Here is an 11376-nt window from a genome sequence, read left to right as displayed (position 1 = left end):
GAAAATGATCTAAGAATGAGTCACTCAGCACTCTCAAGAATTATGCAGATTCTGCATTTTTTTATGCGTGTGCCTAAAAACCTACTTGATATTGATTGCGGTTTCAAGATTACTCATGGTATATTTGTAAAATATACTTGCAATGTATATAGATGTATATTAGTACTCTAAGTACTGATTTGAAAACTTGAAGCAAGATGGCATTTTATTTCATATCTTTCTGTTTTGCTTCTGTTTTCTGCAAATATAAATCCTTTTTTAAGTGATTGTTAAAATTGTATGGCATTACATTTTAAGCTACAAATAAACAAAGTTAAAAAATGATGTTTGTTTTTCTCATTGACTTTTCTTGTGCCACCTGAACTAGATCATCTTGCACTTCTGTCAGCACTTAGGCATTTCATGATAATTAATCGTCACATTCCAAGAGGGATTAATAAACTGATTAATAGAGTTATTACCACTTTAGAGACAAAGGAAAAAGATAGCATTATGGTTAAATGGTGTTCTAATGTAGTCCCAGAATTCTTGGAAAAATACTTATAGTCTCCCAGGAAACCGTGTGTACATATGACTGCTTGCTGGGTCGGTACTGTCTCTGAAGTGTAAAAAATTATGATTTCTATGAAACTGTTCTATATATGACGTTGGATGAAGCAGAACTCCACTGAGTGCCATCTAGTTAAAAAGCTTTTATTTAACTGTCCTACCACTATATTGGTCACATTTTTTTTTTTTTTTTTTTTGCATTACGTGGGCTTCTCACTGCTGTGGCCTCTCCCGTTGCGGAGCACAGGCTCTGGACGCGCAGGCCCAGTAGCCATGGCTCACGGGCCTAGCCGCTCCGCGGCATGTGGGATCCTCCCAGACCGGGGCACGAACCCGCGTCCCCTGCATCGGCAGGCGGACTCTCAACCACTGCGCCACCAGGGAAGCCCTATTGGTCACATTTTAAAAATAATGGTGGATAAAGCAGAAAAATAGGAGAGGTAGTATACACTCTGTATCCACTGATTTTTTTTGGCCAAATATTCTTCATCTGCTATGGACATTTAAACAGACTGCATCACAGCATTTAAAATATAATTCCACTGGTGACTAAAACTTTCAGGCTTTTTTTTTTTTTTTTGCAACTTCACTAATATTATATTTTGTAGTACTTTAAAGTTTAAGAATATTTTATAGATAGGCAATATATGCACATTATACAAACTCAAAAATTATCCCAATTCAGTGCAAATTAAATTTTCCTTTCAAAATTTCTACTAGCCACCCATTTCCCATCCTCGAAGGCAACCACGATTACCAGTTTATGTGTCTTTATAAAGATGTTCCATGTATACACATTACATAATGACAGCATTTGGTATTCTCTCCTCAATCTTACTTATTTCGAGAAATAATTGATTTTGGACCGTGTTTCACATGAAGGCACATAAATCTGCCTCTTTATTCCAGAAGTTGAGGTAATATAAATTTTGTTTATTTTCACATTGAAGCAGTATTTTCTTCCATAAGCTACTCAACGTTAGAAAGTTTGTAGCAAATACTTACTTACTTTACCTGCCAGCTTTTAGCTTAACATGATAATACATTGCCAAATAGCACCATCCCTCTACACTCCCTCTCTTGCCATGAGGGCCGTTAATTTACAGTCTGGATACCTGCCTTGCACTAGGGAATAGGTCTTCTCCCTTCCACTCACAGAGTAATACGAAGAATACAGGAATTGTCTGAGATGGTAGAGAATCTGAACAGCTTCTAATGCGCCCATGTAGCAAAGGAGGAAACTAAGGCCACAGAAGTGAAAGGGAATGAACAGTCTCTCCTTTCTGCTTTTTTCAGTCAGTTCTTCAGCTGTTCATTCATTTATTCACCCATTCTTTCAGCATCTATTCACCAAGAATCTGCCTTATTCTTAGCACTTATCCCAGACACTACTGTAATTAAGGCGTTAACTATTCATCTTTTCCCAACTTTCTCACATTTGTCTGGGAGTGCCCTTACCTGCTTTTTCCCAGGCACTGTAGTGTTTAATCAATAAACAGTAGTATGAAGTATCCTTCTCTATACTCCAAAATTTGAGGCTATTTGCTTTTGTATTACTTTCCAGTATTTCTGTAAACTCTGGCCTAAACTTGCACCTAGATGTAACATAACCAAAGACTGTCTATCTTCAAGTGGAAAGCAGTCTGGGGAGTGTGACAGGAGGGCTAGTAAAGTGTTCAGAGTGGAATAAAAGGAAGAGGGAGAAAATGTACTCACTTTTAGGTGTTAGAGTCATAATGAGGAAGTCTAATATCTTGGTGAAACAACGTCTTAGGGTATATGTTATGAAAGTATATTTTCATTTCCATATGTTTGTGTTTATGTGCATTATTTTAGGAAGAAGTTATTTTTTTCATTGGCTCTTCAAATGGGTATGTGATTCCAGAATGTTTAAAATCAAGACAGTGCTTCTTAACAATAATTATGAATTTGAGTCACTTGTGACCTTATTTCTAACTTAATGAATCTGAATCCTTTTAGGATTGGAAGCAGGACATGAGTATTTCCTTTAAAACTTATTCTAATGTGCATTCTTGGTTAGGAACCATGAGTATGAAGGAGATTAAGAGGAAATCAAGTAAAATATGAATTCTAGTTGTCTTTAATCAAACAGAATAAAAACTAAAGTTCAGTATCTGTGATATCTAGGGAGGAAAATAATTTGGGTAGATAGAATTTGGAATTCATAATTTTTAAAAAATTCCTTGAAAAGTAAAATATCTTTATCCCTTTGACATTTTTTCTGGTCACTGTGTTTTCTGAACACTTCCAAAAGAGATACATATCTATGTCAACTGAATATTAATAAAATCAATATCAATTATAGCCAGTACATAGATTTTTCCATAAATTTTAGTTGTAGGTTTTTTGAGACAAAAAGTTTTGACAAAAAGGGAAAAAACTCTAGGTAAATATTGGAACTATTAAAAATAACATTTCCTCTAAGCTATCCATTACTGAGTATAGAACATTTTTACCTTCATAAATTAGGACTGATGTAAGATATTTCATTTGTTATTTTGCCTCAAATGACTGACTGTAAAATGGCTGATCTTCTAGTTGTACTAATATAATTCTCATCTAAAACATTGCCTTAAGAATGTCTATCACATGGTGTTAAAAAGAGAAAAGAAACTGGGACAGTATCTTGTCCTAAATCCAAAGCTCTTTGGATTCTACTATTACTTTAAAACATCACAGTCATTCCCAGCACCACCATCAACACACACACACACACACACATCACCACCACCACCACCACCACAACAACAACAACAAAAAACAAAAACACTTGATGTATATGAATAGCAAAAGAAACATGCCCTGTGGTGCCTATGCAATACTATATTTGGTGCCATGTAAATAAAAGAAACCATGCCTTGTAGATTAATGATGATATCTCATCTGCTATTCCTTTTCTATTTATTAACTTTTCAGGGGATAGTCAACTGCATAGTAAGGAAGATAAAGGTTCTTTAGAAGAGATTGATATTTACATTTCTGAGAATATAATTTGCTCAGGAAAAAGCCATTAAAAGAGTTGCAACAATAGTCATTTCACTGTTCTTTAAAGGAATGCTTATAAAAAGCAAAAAAAGCAGAACACTGTACAGCACTGTACTCCAATCTGAAAAGATTGAATAAACCTTGAAATTTTCAAGCATGGTAGCAATGTGGCATTCATTTGATCTGGTCATCACTGGCATTTACCCACATTATTGATGAGGTCAGCAGAATTCAAAGATGCAGATGCCTGGCTTATATTCATTCCCCCAGAATACTCTCTGTCTCTGCTGTCAGGAATATGCGTGTTTTCCCCTTCATTTTAAAGCTTTGCTTGAATCTGAGTAAATATTAAAAGGACCAATAGGGGATCATTTGAGACCAGTTATATCAATATCTGGTAGGACTGAACAAACAAGATATTTTCTCTGAGCAAGAGGAGATCTGGATGGCCCAATCTCTCTGCTAAATAAATCAATTAGAAGTTTATTCACTATATACTTTCTTTTTTTTATTTTTGTAAAATGTTCATTATCTTAAATCCAATACATTCACAGTGTTAACACTTTAAACGTTTATCATTTCCACCAGCTGCAGCATTATCTAAGTAAACCAAAATAAGCACTTTTATCATAGATGTAGTCAGTGATTATTAATACTTTTTTTTTTTAAGGACCTAAAAATCCCCCAAATTTCAGCACAGGTAGTTTCATTGTATGTTTCATTTTCACTCTATACTTTCTTCTTTCTTTTTTTTTTTTTTTTTTTTGTTGCTGTACGTGGGCCTCTCACTGTTGTGGCGTCTCCCGCTGTGGAGCACAGGCTCCGGACGCGCAGGCTCAGCGGCCATGGCTCACGGGCCCAGCCGCTCCGCGGCATGTGGGATCCTCCCAGACCGGGGCACGAACGCACGTCCCCTGCATCGGCAGGCGGACTCTCAACCACTGCGCCACCAGGGAAGCCCCTTCTTTCTTTTTTTAATTTTTTAATTTATTTTTTTATACAGCAGGTCCTTACTAGTCATCAATTTTATACACATCAGTGTACATTTGTCAATCCCAATCTTCCAATTCATCACATCACCACGCCCACCCCACTGCTGCTTTCCCCCCTTGGTGTCCACACATTTGCTCTCTACATCTGTGTCTCAATTTCTGCCCTGCAAACTGGTTCATCTGTACCATTTTTCTAGGTTCCACATATATGCGTTAATATACGATATTTGTTTTTCTCTTTCTGACTTACTTCACTCTGTATGACAGTCTCTACGTCCATCCATGTCTCTACAAATGACCCAATTTCATTCCTTTTTATGGCAGAGTAATATTCCATTGTATATATGTACCACTTCTTCTTTATCCATTCATCAGTTGACGGGCATTTAGGTTGCTTCCATGACCTGGCTATTCTAAAGAGTGCTGCAATGAACACTGGGGGGCATGTGTCTTTTGGAATTATGGTTTTCTCTGGGTATATGCCCAGTAGTGGGATTGCTGGATCATATGATAATTCTATTTTTTTGTTTTTTAAGGAACCTCCATACTATTCTCCATAGTGGCTGTATCAATTTACATTCCCACCAACAGTGCAAGAGGGTTCCCTTTTCTTCACACCCTCTCCAGCTTTTGTTGTTTGGATTTTCCAATGATGCCCATTCTAACTGGTATGAGGTGATACCTCATTGTAGCTTTGATTTGCATTTCTCTAATAATTAGTGATGTTGAGCAGCTTTTCATGTGTTTCTTGGCAATCTGTATGTCTTCTTTGGAGAAATGTCTATTTAGGTCTTCTGCCCATTTTTGGATTGGGCTGTTTGTTTTGTTAATATTGAGCTGCATGAGCTGTTTATATATTTTGGAGATTAATCCTTTGTCCGTTGATTCATTTGCAAATATTTTCTCCCATTCTGAGGGTTGCCTTTTCGTCTTGTTTATGGATTCCTTTGCTGTGCAAAAGCTTTTAAGTTTCATTAGGTCCCATTTGTTTATTTTTTGTTTTTATTTCCATTACTCTAGGAGGTGGATCAAAAAAGATATTGCTGTGATTTATGTCAAAGAGTGTTCTGCCTATGTTTTCCTCTAAGAGTTTTATAGTGCCTGGTCTTACATTTAGGTCTCTAATCCATTTTGAGTTTATTTTTGTGTATGCTGTTAGGGAGTGATCTAATTTCATTCTTTTACATGTAGCTGTCCAGTTTTCTCAGCACCACTTATTAAAGAGACAGTCTTTTCTCAATTGTATATCCTTGCCTCCTTTGTCATAGTTTATTGACCATAGGTGTGTGGGTTTATCTCTGGGCTTTCTATCTTGTTCCATTGATCTATGTTTCTGTTTTTGTGCCAGTACCATATTATCTTGATTACTGTAGCTTTGTAGTATAGTCTGAAGTCAGGGAGTCTGATTCCTCCAGGTCTGTTTTTTTCCCTCAAGACTCCTTTGGCTATTTGGGGTCGTTTGTGTCTCCATACAAATTTTAAGATTTTTTGTTTTAGTTCTGTAAAAAATGCCATTGGTAATTTGATAGGGATTGCATTGACTCTGTAGATTGCTTTGGGTAGTATAGTCATTTTCACAATATTGCTTCTTCCTATCCGAGTACATAGTATATCTCTCCATCTGTTGGTATCATCTTTAACTTTTTCATCAGTGTCTTATAGTTTTCTGCATACAGGTCTTTTGTCTCCTTAGGTAGGTATATTCCTAGGTATTTTATTTTTTTTGTTGCAATGGTAAATGGGAGTGTTCCTTAATTTCTCTTTCAGATTTTTCATTGTTGGTGTATAGGAATGAGAAAGATTTCTGTGCATTAATTTTGTATCCTGCAACTTTACCATATTCATTGATTAGCTCTAGTAGTTTTCTGGTGGCATCTTTAGGATTCTCTTTGTATAGTATCATTTCATCTGCAAACACTGACAGTTTTAATTCTTCTTTTCCAATTTGTATTCCTTTTATTTCTTTTTCTTCTCTGACTGCCGTGGCTAGGACTTCCAACACTATGTTGAATAATAGTGGTGACAGTGGACATCCTTGTCTTCTTCCTGGTCTTAGAGGAAATGCTTTCAGTTTTTCACCATTGAGAATGATGTTTGCTGTGGGTTTGTCATATATGGCCTTTATTATGTTGAGGTAGGTTCCCTCTATGCCCACTTTCTGGAGAGTTTTTATCATAAATGGGTGTTAAATTTTGTCAAAAGCTTTTTCTGCATCTATTGAGATGATCATATGGTTTTTCTCCTTCAATTTGTTAATATGTTTTATCACATTGATTGATTTACGTATATTGAAAATCCTTGCATGCCTGGGATAAATCCCACTTGATCATGGTGTATGATCCTTTTAATGTGTTGTTGGATGCTGTTTCCTAGTATTTTGTTGAGGATTTTTGCATCTATATTCATCAGTGATATTGGTCTGTAGTTTTCTTTTTTTGTAGTTTTCTTTGTCTGGTTTTGCTATCAAGGTGATGGTGGCCTCATAGAATGAGTTTGGGAATGTTCCTTCCTCTGCAATTTTTTGGTAGAGTTTGAGAAGAATGTGTGTTAGCTCTTGTCTAAATGTTTGATAGAATTCACCTGTGAAGCCATCTGGTCCTGGAGTTTTGCTTGTTGGAATATTTTTCATCACAGTTTCAATTTCATTACTTGTGATTGGTCTGTTGATATTTTCTGTTTCTTCCTGGTTCAGTCTTGGAAGGTTATACCTTTGTAAGCATTTGTCCATTTCTTCTAGGCTGTCCATTTTATTGGCATAGAGTTACTTGTTGTAGTCTTTTAGGATGCTTTGTATTTCTGTGGTGTCTGTTTTAACTTCTCCTTTTTCATTTCTAATTTTATTGATTTGAGTCCTCTCCCTCTTTCTCTTGATGAGTCTGGTTAATGGTTTATCAATTATTGTTTATCTTCTCAAAGAACCAGCTTTTAGTTTTATTGATCTTTGTTATTGTTTTCTTTGTTTCTATTTTATTTATTTCTGCTCTGATCTTTATGATTTCTTTCCTTCTGCTAACTTTGGGCTTTGGTTTTTCTTCTTTCACTAGTTCCTTTAGGTGTAAGGTTAGATTGTTTGAGATTTTTCTTGTTTCTTGAGGTAGGCTTGTATAGCTATAAACTTCCCTCATAGAACTGCTTTTGCTGCATCCCATAGGTTTTGGATCATTGTGTTTTCATTGTCATTTGTCTCCAGGTATTTTTTGATTTCCTCTTTGATTTCTTCAGTGATCTCTTGGTTATTTAGTAACATACTATTTAGCCTCCATGTGTTTGTGTTTTCCCTGTAATTCATTTCTAATCTCATAGCGTTGTGGTCAGAAAAGATGCTTGATATGATTTCAATTTTCTTAAATTTACTGAGGCTTGATTTGTGACCCAAGATGTGATCTCTCCTCGAGAATATTCCATGTGCACTTGACAAGAAAGTGTAAACTGCTGTTTTGGGATGGAATGTCCTATAAATATCAATTAAATCTCTCTGGTCTATTGTGTCATTTAAAGCTTCTGTTTGCTTATTTATTTTCATTTTGGATGATCTGTCCATTGGTGTAAGTGAGGTGTTAAAGTCCCCCACTATTATTGTGTTACTGTTGACTTCCTCTTTTATAGCTGTTAGCAGTTGCCTTATGTATTGAGGTGCTCCTATGTTGGGTGCATATATATTTATAATTGCTATATCTTCTTCTTGGATTGATTCCTTGATCATTATGTAGTGTCCCTCCTTGTCTCTTGTAACATTCTTTATTTTAAAGTCTATTTTATCTCAGATGAGTATTGCTACTCCAGCTTTCTTTTGATTTCCATTTGCATGGAATATCTTTTTCCATCCCCTCACTTTCAGTCTGTATGTGTCCCTAGATCTGAAGTGGGTCTCTTGTAGACAGCATATAGATGGGTCTTATTTTTGTATCCATTCAGCGAGCCTGTGCCTTTTGGTTGGAGCATTTAATCCATTCATGTTAAGGTAATTATCGATATGTATGTTCCTATGACCATTTTCTTAATTGTTTTGGATTTGTTTTTGTAGGTCTTTTCTTCTCTTGTGTTTCCCACTTAGAGAAGTTCCTTTAGCATTTGTTGTAGAGCTGGTTTGGTGGTGCTGAATTCTCTTAGCTTTTGCTTGTCTGTAAAGCTTTTGATTTCTCCATCGAATCGGAATGAGATCCTTGCCAGTAATCTTGGTTGTAGGTTATTCCCTTTCATCACTTTAAGTACATCATGCCACTCCTTTCTGGCTTGTAGAGTTTCTGCTGAGAAATCAGCTGTTAAACTTATAGGATTCCCTTGTATGTTATTTGTCATTTTTCCCTTGTTGTTTTCAATAATTTTTCTTTGTTTTTAATTTTTGCCAATTTGATTACTATGTGTCTTGGTGTGTTTCTCCTTGATTTTATCCTGTATGGGACTCGCTGTGCTTCCTGGACTTGGGTGGCTATTTCCTTTCCCATGTTAGGGAAGTTTCGACTATAATCTCTTCAAATATTTTCTCTTGTCCTTTCTCTCTCTCTTCTCCTTCTGGGACCCCTATAATGCGAATGTTGTTACATTTAATGTTGTCCCAGAGGTCTCTTAGGCTGTCTTCATTTCTTTTCATTTTTTTTTTCTTTATTCTGTTCCGCAGCAGTGAATTCGACCATTCTGTCTTCCAGGTCACTTATCCGTTATTCTGCATCAGTTATTCTGCTATTTATTCCTTCTAGTGTAGTTTTCATTTCAGTTATTGTATTGTTCATCTCTGTTTGTTTGTTAATTCTTCTAGGTCTTTGTTAAACACTTCTTGCATCTTCTCGATCTTTGCCTCCATTCTTTTTCCAAGGTCCTGGATCATCTTCACTGTCATTATTCTGAATTCTTTTTCTGTAAAGTTTCCTATCTCCACTTCATTTAGTTTTTTTTCTTGGGTTTTACCTTTTTCCTTCATCTGGTACATAGCCCTCTGCCTTTTCATCTTGTCTATCTTTTTGTGAATGTGGTTTTTGTTCCACAGGCTGCAGGACTGTAGTTCTTCTTGCTTCTGCTGTCTGCCCTCTGGTGGATGAGGCTATCTAAGAGGCTTGTGCAAGTTTCAAAAAGAGGGACTGGTGGTGGGTAGAGCTGACTGTTGCTCTGGTGGGCAGAGCTCAGTAAAACTTTAATCTGCTTGAGTGCTGATGGGTGGGGCTGTGTTCCCTCCCTCTTGGTTGTTTGGCCTGAGGCGACCCAACACTGGAGCCTAGATGGGCTCTTTTGTGGGGCTAATGGACGACTCTGGGAGGGCTCACACCAAGGAGTACATCCCAGAACTTCCGCTGCCAGTGTCCTTGTCCCCAGGGTGAGCCACAGGCACCCCCCACATCTGCAGGAGACCCTCCAACACTAGCAAGAAGGTTTGGTTCAGTCTCCCCTGGGGTCACTGCTCTTTCCCCTGTGTCCTGATGCTCACACTACTTTTTGTGTGTCCTCCAAGAGTGGAGTCTCTCTTTATCCCAGTCCTGTTGAAGTCCTGCAATCAGATCCCACTATACTTCAAAGTCTGATTCTCTAAGAATTACTCCTCCCATTGCCGGACCCCCAGGTTGGGAAGCCTGACGTGGGGCTCAGAACCTTCACTCCAGTGGGTGGACTTCTGTGGTGTAAGTGTTCTCCAGTCTGTGAGTCACCCACTCACCAGTTATAGGATTTCATTTTACTGTGATTGCACCCCTCCTACTGTCTCATTGTGACTTCTCTTTTGTCTTTGGATGTGGGGTATATTTTTTGGTGAGTTCCAGTGTCTTCCTGTCAATGATTGTCCAGCAGCTAGTTGTGATTCTGGTGTTCTTGCAAGAGGGAGTGAGAGCACGTCCTTCTACCCTGCCATCTTGGTTCCTAATCCCACTATATACTTTCTTAATACACTTTTAAGTAGAATTATGTTTATTCAGCCCTTTTATAAACAATTCTATGAGATTTAATCATCTCAATCCTTTTTTCTGAGTTACTGTATGAAGTACTGCAATGTTGATGTAGACAACTAAACGAACAACCAACCAACCATTCTAAATAGTAACGGCTATTCCCCATTTCTTTAGCCAAGTGTGGTCACCGATAAACTGGTTCTAGGACTTAGATTCAGTAGAATAAATCTACTTATTTACATAGTATACACGGTAGTATCATGATATGAAATTTACTATTTTATTTTTACTTTTCAAATAATTATAGCTCATATCCGCTAAACACAAAGCATTTTCTCATCCAAAAGTTTTTCATTTTTATTTTTTTGCCACTCTTCATAAAATATTTATATTCAAACAAATCCCAACCCCAACAAGTACATTAAGCTACCTTCCTGTTGAATTTTACAGCTGAATTTCAATAGAGAAAACAACACACCGACTTCCGGGGAAGATGGCGGAAGAGTAAGACGCGGAGATCACCCTCCTCCCCACAGATACACCAGAAATATAGCTACACGTGGAAAAACTCCTACAGAACACCTACTGAACGCTGGCAGAAGACCTCAGACCTCCCAAAAGTCAAGAAACTCCCCACGTACCTGGGTAGGGCAAAGCGGAGAGATTCCCACACAGAGGAGCGGTGCCAACCCGCACTCACCAGCCCGAGAGGCTTGTCTGCTCGCCCGCCGAGGAGGGCGGCGCTGAAAGCTGAGGCTCGGGCTTAGGTCAGAGCGCAGGGAGACGACTGGGGCTGGCGGCGAGAACTCAGCCTGAAGGGGGCTAATGTGCCACAGCTAGCCGGGAGGGAGTCCGGGAAAACTCTGGAGCTGCCGAAGAGGCAAGAGACTATTTCTTCCCTCTTGGTTTCCTGGTGCGCGAGGAGAGGGGATTAAGAGCGCTGCTTAAAAGAGCCC

Source organism: Hyperoodon ampullatus, assembly GCF_949752795.1.
Source record: "Hyperoodon ampullatus genome assembly, chromosome: 11".
In the NCBI taxonomy this organism is placed as follows: domain Eukaryota; kingdom Metazoa; phylum Chordata; class Mammalia; order Artiodactyla; family Ziphiidae; genus Hyperoodon; species Hyperoodon ampullatus.
The sequence above is the reverse complement of the archived record's forward strand: the minus strand, read 5'-3'. Positions refer to the sequence as shown.